This window comes from Mastigoproctus giganteus, chromosome 2, assembly GCF_048544385.1.
Source record: "Mastigoproctus giganteus isolate SK-2022 chromosome 2, ASM4854438v1, whole genome shotgun sequence".
Lineage (NCBI taxonomy): Eukaryota > Metazoa > Arthropoda > Arachnida > Uropygi > Thelyphonidae > Mastigoproctus > Mastigoproctus giganteus.
In genome coordinates, this window is record NC_143576.1 from 98,293,985 (window position 1) to 98,307,046 (window position 13,062).

Below are 13,062 nucleotides of genomic sequence, written 5' to 3' on the forward strand. Positions count from 1 at the left end.
TGCAAAAAAAGAAGGGAAAAAAAAGAAAAAACATACACAGCCCAACACGTTATAAATGCTACTATTGGCTACACAGCCTGGCCAGAGAATATACTATACTTTCGTCATATGTTCAATTCAAAGAATCAATTTTGAATGGATCTGTGATATTTTTATAAAGCACATTTCTGGAGGTCACAACCATAAAATAATAAAAACAATTTGCATTTTCCAGTTTATTGGGCTTTTTGGTTAGTGCAATACATGGGTAGTACACTTGATCATATTGCATTTGTGATAATACCGATAACTGGAATTGTGCAGGTTTTTACGTTATGGTGAAAATTACACCTTCACTGAAATTTTCATTCATATAAAAAAACAAATTTTCAGAATTTTCTCCTCATTCCTATTTACTTATTACTATGATGAAGGGAAAGTGCAAGTGATGGCAGTGCTAGGAAACGAAACAAAATTGATTTAGAAGTAAGAATCAGGACAAAGTCTACTGCACGGGAATTAGGTCTCACTGCTTCAACAGTAAATACTATTTTAAAGGACAGTGAAAGTATAAAAGAACATGTTAAAGGATTAATGCATTTAAGATCAACAGTGATCACAAAACAGCATTCAGATGCTACATTGAAGATGGAAAAAGCTATTAATAATATGGATGGAAAATCAGATTCAGAAGTAAGATTACCCCTGAGTCTAATGGCCACTCAAGCAAAAGCAAGAAGTATTTATGAAGATATTAAGGATAAGCACAGCAAACCCCAAACCAAGTTTGTGACAAGTAACAGGTGGCTTAATAGATTCAAGCATCGTGCTGGTTTCCATAATGTAAACCTTTTGAAATTGCACACTTTTTAAATTTTCCTACGCATCAGATAAAAAATTTTAATAAATAATTTTATTTACATCTTAGCAGAATATTTCTTTTTTTCTTCAAACAAATTCAGCATGCATAGTTGCGAATGCTGCATAAGCACTCTGGGAAATTCTGAGTTACGTAAAATTTGACTTAGAGTTCCATGGAACACAACCTTTACATAAGTTCGGGATTGGCGGTACTCTGTGGAGGCTGGAGATTTCAAAAGTATATGGGTATTGTGCTGTAGTGTAGTATCGTGGTGCATTGTATCTCTAACCTTTTAGCTATTGGGCTCTTACTGGGACCCACAGTTGTCCACACTTCACCACAAGGAGGCAAGTCAGGTACACAGTGGATTTTATTTTGTACTCTGGCAGGGCCTAAAAAAAAAAAAAAAAACAACAACAAAAAAGAGGGGTAGATGCTGAAAGTTAGAATTTAAAGGCCGAAAGGAATTTAAAAAATGTAGTTAATTTTGGCACGTTTGAATTTAGCTACATTAATTGGGACAAATACTGATGTTTTTGTTAGGGTGGGAGACAGAAGGATGGAAGAGACAGCTAGGTAAAGGAGTCATAGGCGGCTGTATTTTAGTTTGCTCGCCACGGCCACAGCTGACCAACTTTTGATCAGCCAATTTCGGGATATCGACCTTAAAAAAAATCAGGACACAATCAAAAAATCTGGTTTTTTTGTTCGATTTTGCGATGTGGTAGCGCACACATGAGTATCAATTAGAAGCTTGGATTTTGTTTGTATCTCCGGGAATCAACAAACATCGAAGGTGTAAATGGAGATTTATTTTATTTAAACTTTCTATACACATTCATGTTATGCTAGTTAATAAATTTTAGTACAAACTATTATTATATTTTATATTATTTATTTTACATTGTGTGATAAATTGGGGCAAATGGCATCCCACCTAGTATTAGCCATATGGTGTAAGGAAGCCTGAGGCTTATGCTGCACCAGCTAAAAAATTTTTTTTCTGAATTACCCAGAGAGAGAGAGAGAGAGAGAGAGAAAGAAGAATGATGATATCCAGCTCAGGTTCTTTCAGGACGCCTCTATAGTGCGTCATGACTAAATGACTAAAAGCAGTAAAATATAAATCATGTTCGTGTCTAAAACGTGGACACTTGGTTAAAATGTGACTAATAATTAAAATGATGCCACAGTTCTCGGACATAGGGTAGTCATCTGCCCTCAGCAGAAATGCATGTGTATCCCATGTGGAGGCGAGCTAGAACAGCTTCCTCTCTGCGGTTCCTGCACAGACTAGACTGCCAATGTCAGATTACAGGCTTTATCTGATACAGCTTGTTTGTGACTTGCTCTTGCCAAGATTGTTGCCACTGGAAGAGTAATTTGGTGTGTACTAGTTGCCTGTAGTATAGGGCAATAAGTGTTGTGGAGTTCTGGTGATCTGGCCGCAGCATCTGCCAGTTCATTTCCCCTGATCCCAATGTGGCTTGGAATCCAGCAGAAACGAATGTCGAAAGAACACTCAGACAGAGAGGGACAGAGTGTAGCAGCTGCTGAATCCGGGTCACAAATGGATGAGGATTATACCTCTTCCCCGATAAAGCCTGCAAGTGTACTTAGAGAATCAGTGTTCACCATACACTTTTGATACTTATGGGTTTTAATGTGGTCCAAGGCTAACTCTATAGCATATAAGGGACTTACCCCAATTTTTAATAGAGAAGTCGCATAATCGTAAGCGAGCATGCCAGGGTGGAAATGGTTGCCTTGGTGACTGGGCAACATTGTCTACCATGATGTTGAGCTCTCTGAGCAGCTCTTGGACACGGATACCAAAAGGCCGGTTGGCAGTCTGACGAGCGTTATATAGGTTTTCCCACTGTGGCTTGAAAACGGATGTCCATGTAGGGTTGTCTGGCAGGGATTTTAATTTAAAGGTATATTTTAAAGACAATTGCTTTCATCGGAATGACAGTGGTGGTTCAGTTGCTTCAAAAATATAAACTCTGGACAGGGGATGTTCTAAATGCTCGAGCAGCAATACGAAGTGAACTGGGTCCAGCCAAAGTAAGCTGTTTCTAGCCGATGTGTACACTTGGGACCCAGAGAATAGTTTAGATCAGACAAGTGCATGATAGAGGCTGAGTAAAGTGGAGTGGTCTGCTCCCCATTTATTGGAGGAGATAGCATGTAGGAGGTTCAACCTTCTCGTGCACATTGTCCGCAGTTGACAGATATATGGTAAAAATGTCAACTTCTTGTCGAAAATGATCCCAAATAATTTTGTCTCGGGTGCTACTGGAATGATGTCTTGTCCGAGTTTAAGTTCTGGTTCAGGGTGAAGGTTCTGTTTGGAACAAAAGTGTATGCAGACAGTCTTCTGTGGATCTTTGAGAACCTAAAACCATTAGTCACTGCCCAAGAGTTGAACGTGGTCAATGGCATGCTGCAATTGTCTTTCAATGACCATCATATCGCATGACTGCAAAAAATAAGCTAAAGTCGTCTACAAAGAAGGCACTGTTTACGGTTGGAGGAGGTTGTTCAGTTATAGAGTTAACTTTGATAGCAAAAAGCATAATGCTTAAAACCGATCCTTGTGGAACTCCCTCTTCTTGGCAGAATGGCCGGGAGAGGGTGAATCCTACGTGAACTTGGAAAGACCGGTCTGCAAGGAAGTTTTTATTAAAGAGGGCAATGTGTCCCCTAAGACCAAAGTTATATATGTCTTTTAAAATTCCATATCTCCAAGCCGTGTCATATGCTTTTTCCTTATCAAAGAAAACTGGTGCTCATGTTTCAGGAAAGCATCATGTATAGATGTTTCCAAGCAGATTAAATGGTCAAGCGTTGACCTGTTCCTTCGGGAGCCACATTGTATCCTGAAAAGGAGGTCGGTAGCTTCTAAATACCACAAAAGACGAGCATTAACCATTCTTTCCAGGATCTTGCACAAGCAGCTCGTCAGAGCTATAGGACGGCAATTTTTTTTTTTTTTTTTTTTGATCCATTCCTGGTTTCAGAAAGGGAAGGACGGTTACCATATGCCATGAATCCGGAAATGTCTCTTCAATATAGATTCTATTATAGAGACAGAGCAAATGATCCATGGATTCCGATGAAAGGTGTTTAATCATCTCATAATGGATGTCGTCTGGCCCAACAGCACTTGCCTTGGATAGTGAGAGTGCTGCTTTCAGCTCCCACAGTGTAAACGGCTGATTGTATTCCTCGCAATTGTTAGAGGACAGTTTCATGTGACTTTTTCTGATCTTTGTTTGAGCGCGAGGTACTCTGGGGGGGGGGGGGGTACGATGTTTCTGAAGACACTTTAGCGAATGTCTGCCCGAGAGTATTTGCAATTGCAGTTAGATCTGCAATTGTACATCCATTATGTTCCAGGAATGATGAAGGGTGTGAGGTGTATTTGCCCTTCATTTTCCGATCTTTGTCCAGATGGCTTTGGGATTGGCAGCCTGTGTAAGGGAAGATGAAAATCTGATCCAAGATTCCTTTTGGCTCTGACGTCTGATGTACCGTGTTTTGGCACGTGCACGTTTGAAGGCTATTAAATTATCCGTGGTGGGGTAACAACGAAATATTCCCCATGCTTAGTTTTGAGCCCTCCTAACTGCTGTGCATTCTCCATTCCACTATGGTTTTGGAAAATGTGGAAAGCAGGACGATGTCCTTGGAATTGCAACTGCCGCTGCCTGGACCATACTTTCTGTGATGTGCTTTACCGACTCATTAAGTGCCTTAACCTTCACATACAGCAGACCTGGAAAGATAGATGGGATAGTTCTACTAAAGGAGACATCACTAGGAAATTTATTCCACATATCACCAAGGTATACGCCAAGTCTCCTTTATGGTTCTCCCCCAGCCTGTATGCAACTTTCATGGATCTATCAGAGCCAAGCCCTCAAGCATTGGAATTATTGATGATGCCACTGCAGAGAGGTGGAGTCACCTAATGTATGACTGCCCTTTTTATGAGGACCTTCGCCACATCCTGATTATCAGAACCAACTTCAATCCAAAACACCATGAGCACTATTTATTGGACAGCGACAGAGAGTACAAGGCCTTCTCGCAATACTGCCAGGAACATATCCCAAGAAGATCCCTACCACTGGAATGACAACATACGCACGACTAACTCATCTAGCCCAAATTCAAGCAGGATGGTGAAACTGACTACCATCATTATTTGGATGGGACCTCTGTCCCACGAATGACTTAATACCGTTTTGGACCTACCTGATTTAGACTCTTCACCAACTCTGACAATATACAGCTCTGCTGACCCAACGACTAAATGGACGGGAGCCCGAAACTGCTCCCAAATCAAAAACTGGACTGAACACATATCCCTAACTTTGATTTACGAGATGGGAACAGTATCTCAAGAGAGACCTCTACTAGTGACACAGCTCAGTGATAACCACACACCTTATGACCAAGACCTGAAAGCTCTGAACTAGTAGTGAACAGTATACACTAGACAGGACATACAACATATAGTCCCAAGTGTGACCACAAGAACTGAGATATTAGACTCACCAGATTCTGACAACCAGGATAGGACGGGATGGGACTTTTGTCCCAGGTGTGACACACCCACCAGCACAGCTCACTGTTGCCATTAGGCCTTCCTAGCCATGCTCCCTTGCCTCCACTCCCTGGGTGGGGGGGAGAGGTGACCCCTGGCTACCCCTCTTTTCCCTCTGGTGGGGTATGGGCTTGCTCCAGTGAACTGGGGGTCATCTATATGGACCTTGTATCTGTCTTTCCCCCCAGCCTTCAGTCTCACCTCCCATCTAAAATTAAAACTGGTGTCCGAATCATCTCTAAATTGCTTGAGCCCTACACTCAAAAATTTATTCTCAATCACAATAATTAGTACTCCTTTTGGCTGAACCTATCTATAGCATTTTTTTTTTTTTTTTTTTTTTTTTAGTTTCTTGCCACTGAAATCTCAGGAAATTAGGCAGGACTTGTCAGAGTAAATAATTATAATACTGGTGTACCTGGACTGGCTCCACGGAACGGAGTGCGGACAACATTGGATCCCTTGAATAACTGATACAGCAGACTACAGTGGACTATCTCCAGGTCTAAGGAAAGGGCACCCAGAAGGACTTGGAGAGCATGCGTGCTAACGGCACAGCAGACTCAGGAAATGGCAAAAGAATGGAGCACTGTATCATCTCTAATTTCCTCCAATTCACTAGGGTAATAGCCTTGTGGAGCCAAATTTCAAAAGCATATGATATAGCCGGGATGAAAATGGCCTTGTAAGAGGACAAGGGTCCTCTCCTTCAACCCCCAGTTGTGGCAAGTGACCCTGGCAGTGAGTGCAGAGTAGTTTTTAATTTTTTGCTGGAGATTGATGAGGTGAGGCATAAAGGACAAGTTTTTATCAAGAATGACTCTGAGATATTTAAGTTGGGTATCCAGTCCAATCGCCTTTCCTTGTATTTTTATTTGCGGAGGTCTTCTTGGGTCGAGGGTGCCCTTAAGCAGGATTGAACTGGTTTTAGTTGGAGATATTTTCATCCATCCAGGCCTGAAGGGTACCAACTGTGTGGTTTGCTAATGCCCCCAGCTAGGCTCTGGAGTCAGCAGCCAGCATAAAGACCACTTATGCCTGAGATGTAACGTTACCCAGGTCAAGACTGAAGAATTTGTCAAGCACCATATTCCAAAGAAGTGGGCCAAGGACAGAGCCCTGCAGACATCCTATGAAGACTGGTTTGGAGATGGAACAATATGGAGTGGTAACAGTGACATTTCTATCAGTTAAGTATGTATGTATCTATAGAGGTTTGCTAGCAGGTTGGCCTTCCAGTGCCTGCTGAGGATACTTGGCCACCAGAGTGAGTCAAATGCCCTGGCAAAATCTATGCAGATAACAAGAAAGTACTTTTGTAGGGAGGTAGCAGCTGCATTTATGATTCCTTCCAGAGTGTCCACAGTGGAACACCGTTTCTTGAAACCGAACTGACTTGGAGAGTATAGGCCAGCACTTGAGTAGTGGGTTTTGATTCTAGTTTGAAGATGTTCCAGGAGTTTGTTAAGGATTGACAATAGTGCAATTGGCTGGTATGACACTGGAAGGTCCTGCTGCGTGGTAGGGATAAGTCTGAGCCTTGCAGTTTTCCATGCTGAGGGAAAGTGCCATGAGTCAGGCATTTGTTAAACATATTCAGGATTTCATCCGGAATGGTTTCTGTTGTCTTTTTTATTATTTCAGGCTCGAGAACATCTTTGCCAGGGGATTTCTTGTTCCTAAGCTTGGCTGTCACCATGTTCAGTTGTATGTGAGTAAAAGGTTCCTCTTGATGGGCTGTGTCGTAATCGTCGTTCTCATTACAGAGTTGCTTTTGCTCTAGGGTATTTAGATGTGCCTGCTGGAGAAACAGTGTCCAGAATATTGTTTATCGATTTTTTTGCCACATATTAGGGTATTTACCTTGTAGCATTTTAGTAGCTGCTTGTATGTGTTGGGCCACATAGACAACAATACTCAAAACATGCAGGAACGAAGGTTGAATAACACACACACATTGGCCAAAAAATACGAACCGTTGTATTGAGATAGTCACAGACAGAAGAAATGCAAATAAATTCAAAGAAAACTGTGCCATGGAATGATGACATGTTGCCTTGTTGAGTAGAAAGACTGCACAGGCTGTTCGACTGCAGTAATCTAAAACCAGGATGCATGAGCTGTCAGACTGAAAAGGTTTCATTGTGGGTTGCACGTTGTAGCAGGAACCGCAATTAAAGAAACAAAAGGCATAACTGGTTTCTCAAAAGCAATTAATATCTGTGAAAGGAAGCTGTTCTTCCACATCTCAAAGGCATAAATGTGACAGAAAAACGATACTTCAAGAGCAAAGCCATTGTACTCTGAGGACTGTACAGCAAAATAGGAAATCCAGTATGCAGCAATTAACATCTGAATTCAACCAAGCTCAGAACTGCCCTATTTCAACCCTTACTATGTGCAGGGAATTAAAGAAACTAGTAGTGAGTGGCAGTTGCTTGCCTATTTGGAAGCCACTTGTTTCAGAAAAAAAACCAGAAAAATTGGCTTGCAGTAGTGCCAAGAATATCATGATTGAATAGCAGAACAATGGAAGAAAGTCACGTGGTGAGAACCCCAGAAAGTGATGGATTCTACTTGCCTTGTTAAGACAAGCCAAGCACCTGAAGGTGGTATCATGGTATGGGGAATGTTTTGTTAGCATGGATTGGGTTCGTTGATACCAGTGGAAGGTCTAATGTTATCCAGAAAGTACCTGAATTTTGTATCAGATCTGCTGCACCCTTCAATATTATACCTTTATCCCAAGGATAGTGGCCACTTTATGGCTGACGGTGCATCGTTGTTGTTATTTGGTTTTTAGGAGCATTAGCAACTAACCATATTGCTCCAGGGATATGGGGTGGTCATTCCCTGACCTTCCCGCATCCTCCGTATTTGGTGGTCACGGGCTCGAACCCCGGTCTAATCAAGAAGCGTGTACTACACACTGCTGCTCCTGCCTACCTGGCTATGGAGGCGCCCGGTGCATCATGCACTATTGCACTGTCATCCATGCAAGAATGGTTCAGAGAACATGACACAGATTTCGACCATCTTCCCTAGCCTCCACATTCACCTGATCTCCATCCTATTGAGAATGTGTGGGATATGCTGGAGCAAGCTATGCAATATTTTCCTGGAAGAATGGTTACAATTAGACCAAAATGCACGAAAATACCTTACAGAATCCATGCCGCACCACATACTTGCTGTTATTGGAAACGATGGGGGTGGCCCGATTTGATACTGAATAAAAGTTTGCATTTTTTTTTCACCTGTGTATGTATCATGTACTTTATATTCTATCATTTATCAGAATCCCAAAATACTGTTTGCTTGGACCAATATCCTGATCACAGTATGATGGATGAAATTTCAATATACTAAACTTTTTGTAATAGTTTAAATTTTACTAATCATGTATATCATTTCATTTTTGAATTTAGCCAAGTTGTTGGTAATTAAGATGTGAACATCTTAACTGACAACTTGGTAGTGTAGTACATCATAACAGTTAACTGCAGTGCTTTAAATTGTAGTAAATAAATAGTTTGAAGATCCTAATCATGTAGGTTAGCTTATTTTTGTATATAGTTGAGTATTTAGAAAGTCAGTAGTGCTATTTAGAAACTTAATGCCGTAATTCATACTGCCATTGCATAATCTCGGAATAGTGTGGCATTTTTGTACCCATCTCTTAGTTCGTATGGTATTTTTTAAAATTGCATTCAGACTAAAATCATGTCTCAAACAAGAGCAACAAAACTACCAATAACAGATGTTCAAATTATTAGGAACGAGTTGGTTCAGGAGAGAGCTATTGAGAGGGTCTCATGTAAATGAGAGCTACATACAGTTATCTGTAGTGGAACATGGGTCAGTCAAAGGGGACATCTTTCTGTGCTTTTGTTGCAGAATGTGTGAAGCAATTAATTATCAATTCAGTGTTCTGATGAGCTTATATGAGTGCTTGAGATAAAGGGCTGATGCCCTCAAAAAACACCTGCATCTGTTGTTGGTAGCGTTCTAACATGAATATATTCATTTTAACAAGATTCAGAATCCACGTCACTTGAAGAGAATTTTTTCAGTATCAAGCACAATGCTGGAGACTACTCTCAAGATGATACAGTGAAGTCCTCCATAGCAGAGTGTGGTCCCACAGGAAATATATTTTGTAATGAGGAGAGGTTGAATAACATTAGGGTATACCTACTAGGGGAAAGTTGATGATGTAGAGCAGCTGTCACCTTTTAAGAGCACAAAAGGCAATACTGTTATAAGCATCCCCTGCTAATATGGCAGGTTAAAGCAAATCAGAGCCTTTTTTCACTTGCCAGTGCATATAAAAGCCTAAAAACATATTTACACTATCATTTATTAAGTGCGCAATAGTGCTAGACCTAAAAAAACGATGCAAAAGTAAAAAAAAAAATAAATAAATAAAAAAAAGCTATAGTACCGTATTGCTAACCTTAAAATATTTTTGTCCTTGGTTTCTGGTGACTGATGAATGAACATCTTAGAAGTAATTATGGAAGGAAGGCTGAAGGAAATAGTGGAGCTTCATCATCTGAGCCTTCAACGAATCCTATTCTCTTTACTGGTGGAGAGCTTGCCTTGATGTTCAATGGTAGGGCTACTTGCTGTTGAAGGTTAGGGAGGCTATGGCACTTTCTTAAAATAAGATAACAAACAAGTTTGCCTCAATGACTGATGCTTCCTTTTTGGAAGGATTTCTCTGTAGCATGCTATACCATTTGATGGTATTTTACCCACTGTAGAACTTTCAAAATTGGCGTCAATCCTCTCAAAACCTGCCACTACTCTATCAAGTAGGCAACAGTGTTCTAAATCCTTCATTGTTATTTCAACAATGCTCACTGGATCTTCGTCAGGAGTAGATTCCATCTCAAGAAGTAACCCTCTTTGCTAATCTAATAAAAGCAAGTCCTCATCTGTTAAAGGCTGATCATGAGATGCCAGCAATTCAGCAACATCTTCAGGCTCCACTTCTAGTTCTCGTGCCATTTCCATATTTGCAGTCACTTCCTCCACTGAAGTCTCAAACCCTTCAAAGTCATACACGTGGGTGGGAATCAACTTCTTTCAAACTCCTTTTAATGTTGATATTTCGATCTCTTCCCATGAATCACGAATTTTCTTAATGGCATCTAGAATGGCAAATCAATTTAGGCTTTCAATTTATTTTGCGTAGGCCCATCAGAAGTATCACTATCTAAGGTAGCTATAGCCTTAACAAATGTCTGTCTTAAATAATAGGGCTTGAAAGCAGCAATTACTCCTTGATCCATGGGCTGAAGAATAGATGTTGTGTTAGCAGGCAGGAAAACAACATTAATCTCCTCGTACCTCTCCATCAGAGCTCTTGGGTGACTGACCAGGTGCTTGATTTTGATTTGATTTGAATTTTATTGGCGCATTAGCATCTAAGGCTATAATGCGCCAAGACCAGGTAATATATAAAAATTTCTCCTTTCAGTGACCTAAGTAGTTAGGCCACCATGTCAGATATATAATATAAAGCTTATCAATAAAAGAAGTAACGATAACGTATAAATTTTAAATGCGAGTAAAAACCTTTATTGATTTAAAAAAGCGAAAAACAGCAGACACATTGTCATTGTCGGATAAAATCTGACTGAGTGTATAAGGCTCAGTCAGATGATTAAAAGCGGTAAAACGGATATTGCTAAAATCTGGACAGTCAACTAAAATGTGTCTTATTGTTAAAATTGTGCCACAGGACTCACACATAGGAGGGTCATCAGCCCTCAGCAAAAACGAATGAGTCAAATGACTATGTCCTATGCGGGTCCGGGCAAGAACAACTTCCTCCTTACGATTCCCGCGCAGACTAGACTGCCACGGTTCAATTACAGGCTTTATACAATATAATTTATTCGCAGTCTGTCTATTCCACGAATCCTGCCATTGGGAGTGTATCTTTTCGTGTATTATTTGCCTGTAGTCTGTATAGGGGACTGACAGGGAGCGATTATTACTGGGAATTGCTGATTTGGCTGCGGCGTCAGCCAAATCATTTCCCCTAATCCCAATGTGGCTGGGAATCCAGCAGAAGCGGATGTCATATTCACGTTCATGGAGAACGTGAATTTTCTGCTGGATGCTAGACAGAACTGGATGAGAATTATATCTCACCGTTATTAAAGCCTGTAACACGCTGAGAGAGTCGGAATATAAAATGAACCGTTGGTATTGGCATTCGCTAATGTGATCCAAAGCTAACTCTATTGCGTGCAGCTCTGCAGTAAATATGCTGCATTCAGAGGGAATCTGCTCCGATGTAGTGCTGTCTGTAAAGACAGCAGCAGATCCCGCATATAATTCCGACTTCGAACCGTCTGTGTAAACTGGCGCGAAGTCAGAATATTCAGCTCGGTGTGCTGAATGAAGCTGCAGGTAGACAGACGATGGAGTGTCCGACTTTCCCAAATTTCTAAGGGACAAGTCACATGCCGGGAAATGAGCATGCCAGGGTGGAAGGGGTTGCTTTGGTGTTTGTGCAACCTTGTCTACCTTGATATTAAGTTCTTTGAGTAGCTCTTGGAGACGAATACCAAAAGGTCGGTTGGCAGTCTTACGGGTGTTGTACAAATTTTCCCATCGTGGCTCAAAAACGGATAGCCACGTAGGATGGTCTGGCAGGGATTTCAGTTTTAAGGCATAGTTTAGAGACAACTGCTTACGTCGAAGCGATAACGGCGGTTCGTTTGCTTCGACGTATAAGCTCTGGACTGGAGATGTTCGATATGCTCCAATAGCAGTACGGAGAGCCAGATGATGGACAGGATCCAGCCAACGAAGTACACTGTCTCTGGCCGAATTGTATACCAGGGACCCGTAATCTAGTCTGGATCGTACAAGTGCACGGTAGATGCGTAGTAGGGTGCATCGATCTGCACCCCAAGATGTAGAGGAAAGAGAGCGCAAAATATTCAGCCCTCTTGTGCATTTTGTTCGGAGTTGACGGATGTGATCCAGAAAGGTCAACTTTTTGTCAAATACGAGTCCCAAGAATTTTGTATCTGCTGCTATTGGAATAGAATTTTGTCCGAGCCTTAATTCAGGTTCAGGATGAAGATTACGCTTACGACAAAAATGTACGCAAACGGTCTTCTCCGGCGAGAACCTGAAGCCATTTGCAAGTGCCCAGGAGTTGAGACGATCAATGCCTTTCTGCAGTTGTCTTTCAATAACCCTCATGTTGCATGACTGACAAAATATGCTAAAGTCATCAACATAGAGGGCACTGTTTACGGTTGGAGGAAGTTGTTCTGTAATGGAATTTACTTTGATGGCAAAAAGCGTGACACTTAATACTGATCCTTGTGGTACTCCCTCCTCTTGGCTAAAGGAACGAGAGAGTGAGGATCCCATACGAACTTGGAAAGATCGATTGGCTAAAAAGTTTTTAATAAAAATGGGGAGTTGCCCCCTAAGACCCAGGCTATGCAGATCTTTTAAGATGCCAAATCTCCAAGTTGTGTCATACGCTTTCTCCATGTCAAAGAACACCGACACCAAGTGTTCGCGTTTTAGGAAAGCATCCCGGATGGATGTTTCCAGTCTAATAAGATGG

General features: G+C 41.3%; 1 protein-coding gene across 1 annotated transcript in view; it reads right to left on the reverse strand.

The window, feature by feature from the left end:
• The window catches only part of LOC150089451 (protein aurora borealis-like), a 119,396-nt gene that overhangs the window by 31,479 nt on the left and 74,855 nt on the right, over nt 1-13,062 (reverse strand). The window lies entirely within an intron of this gene.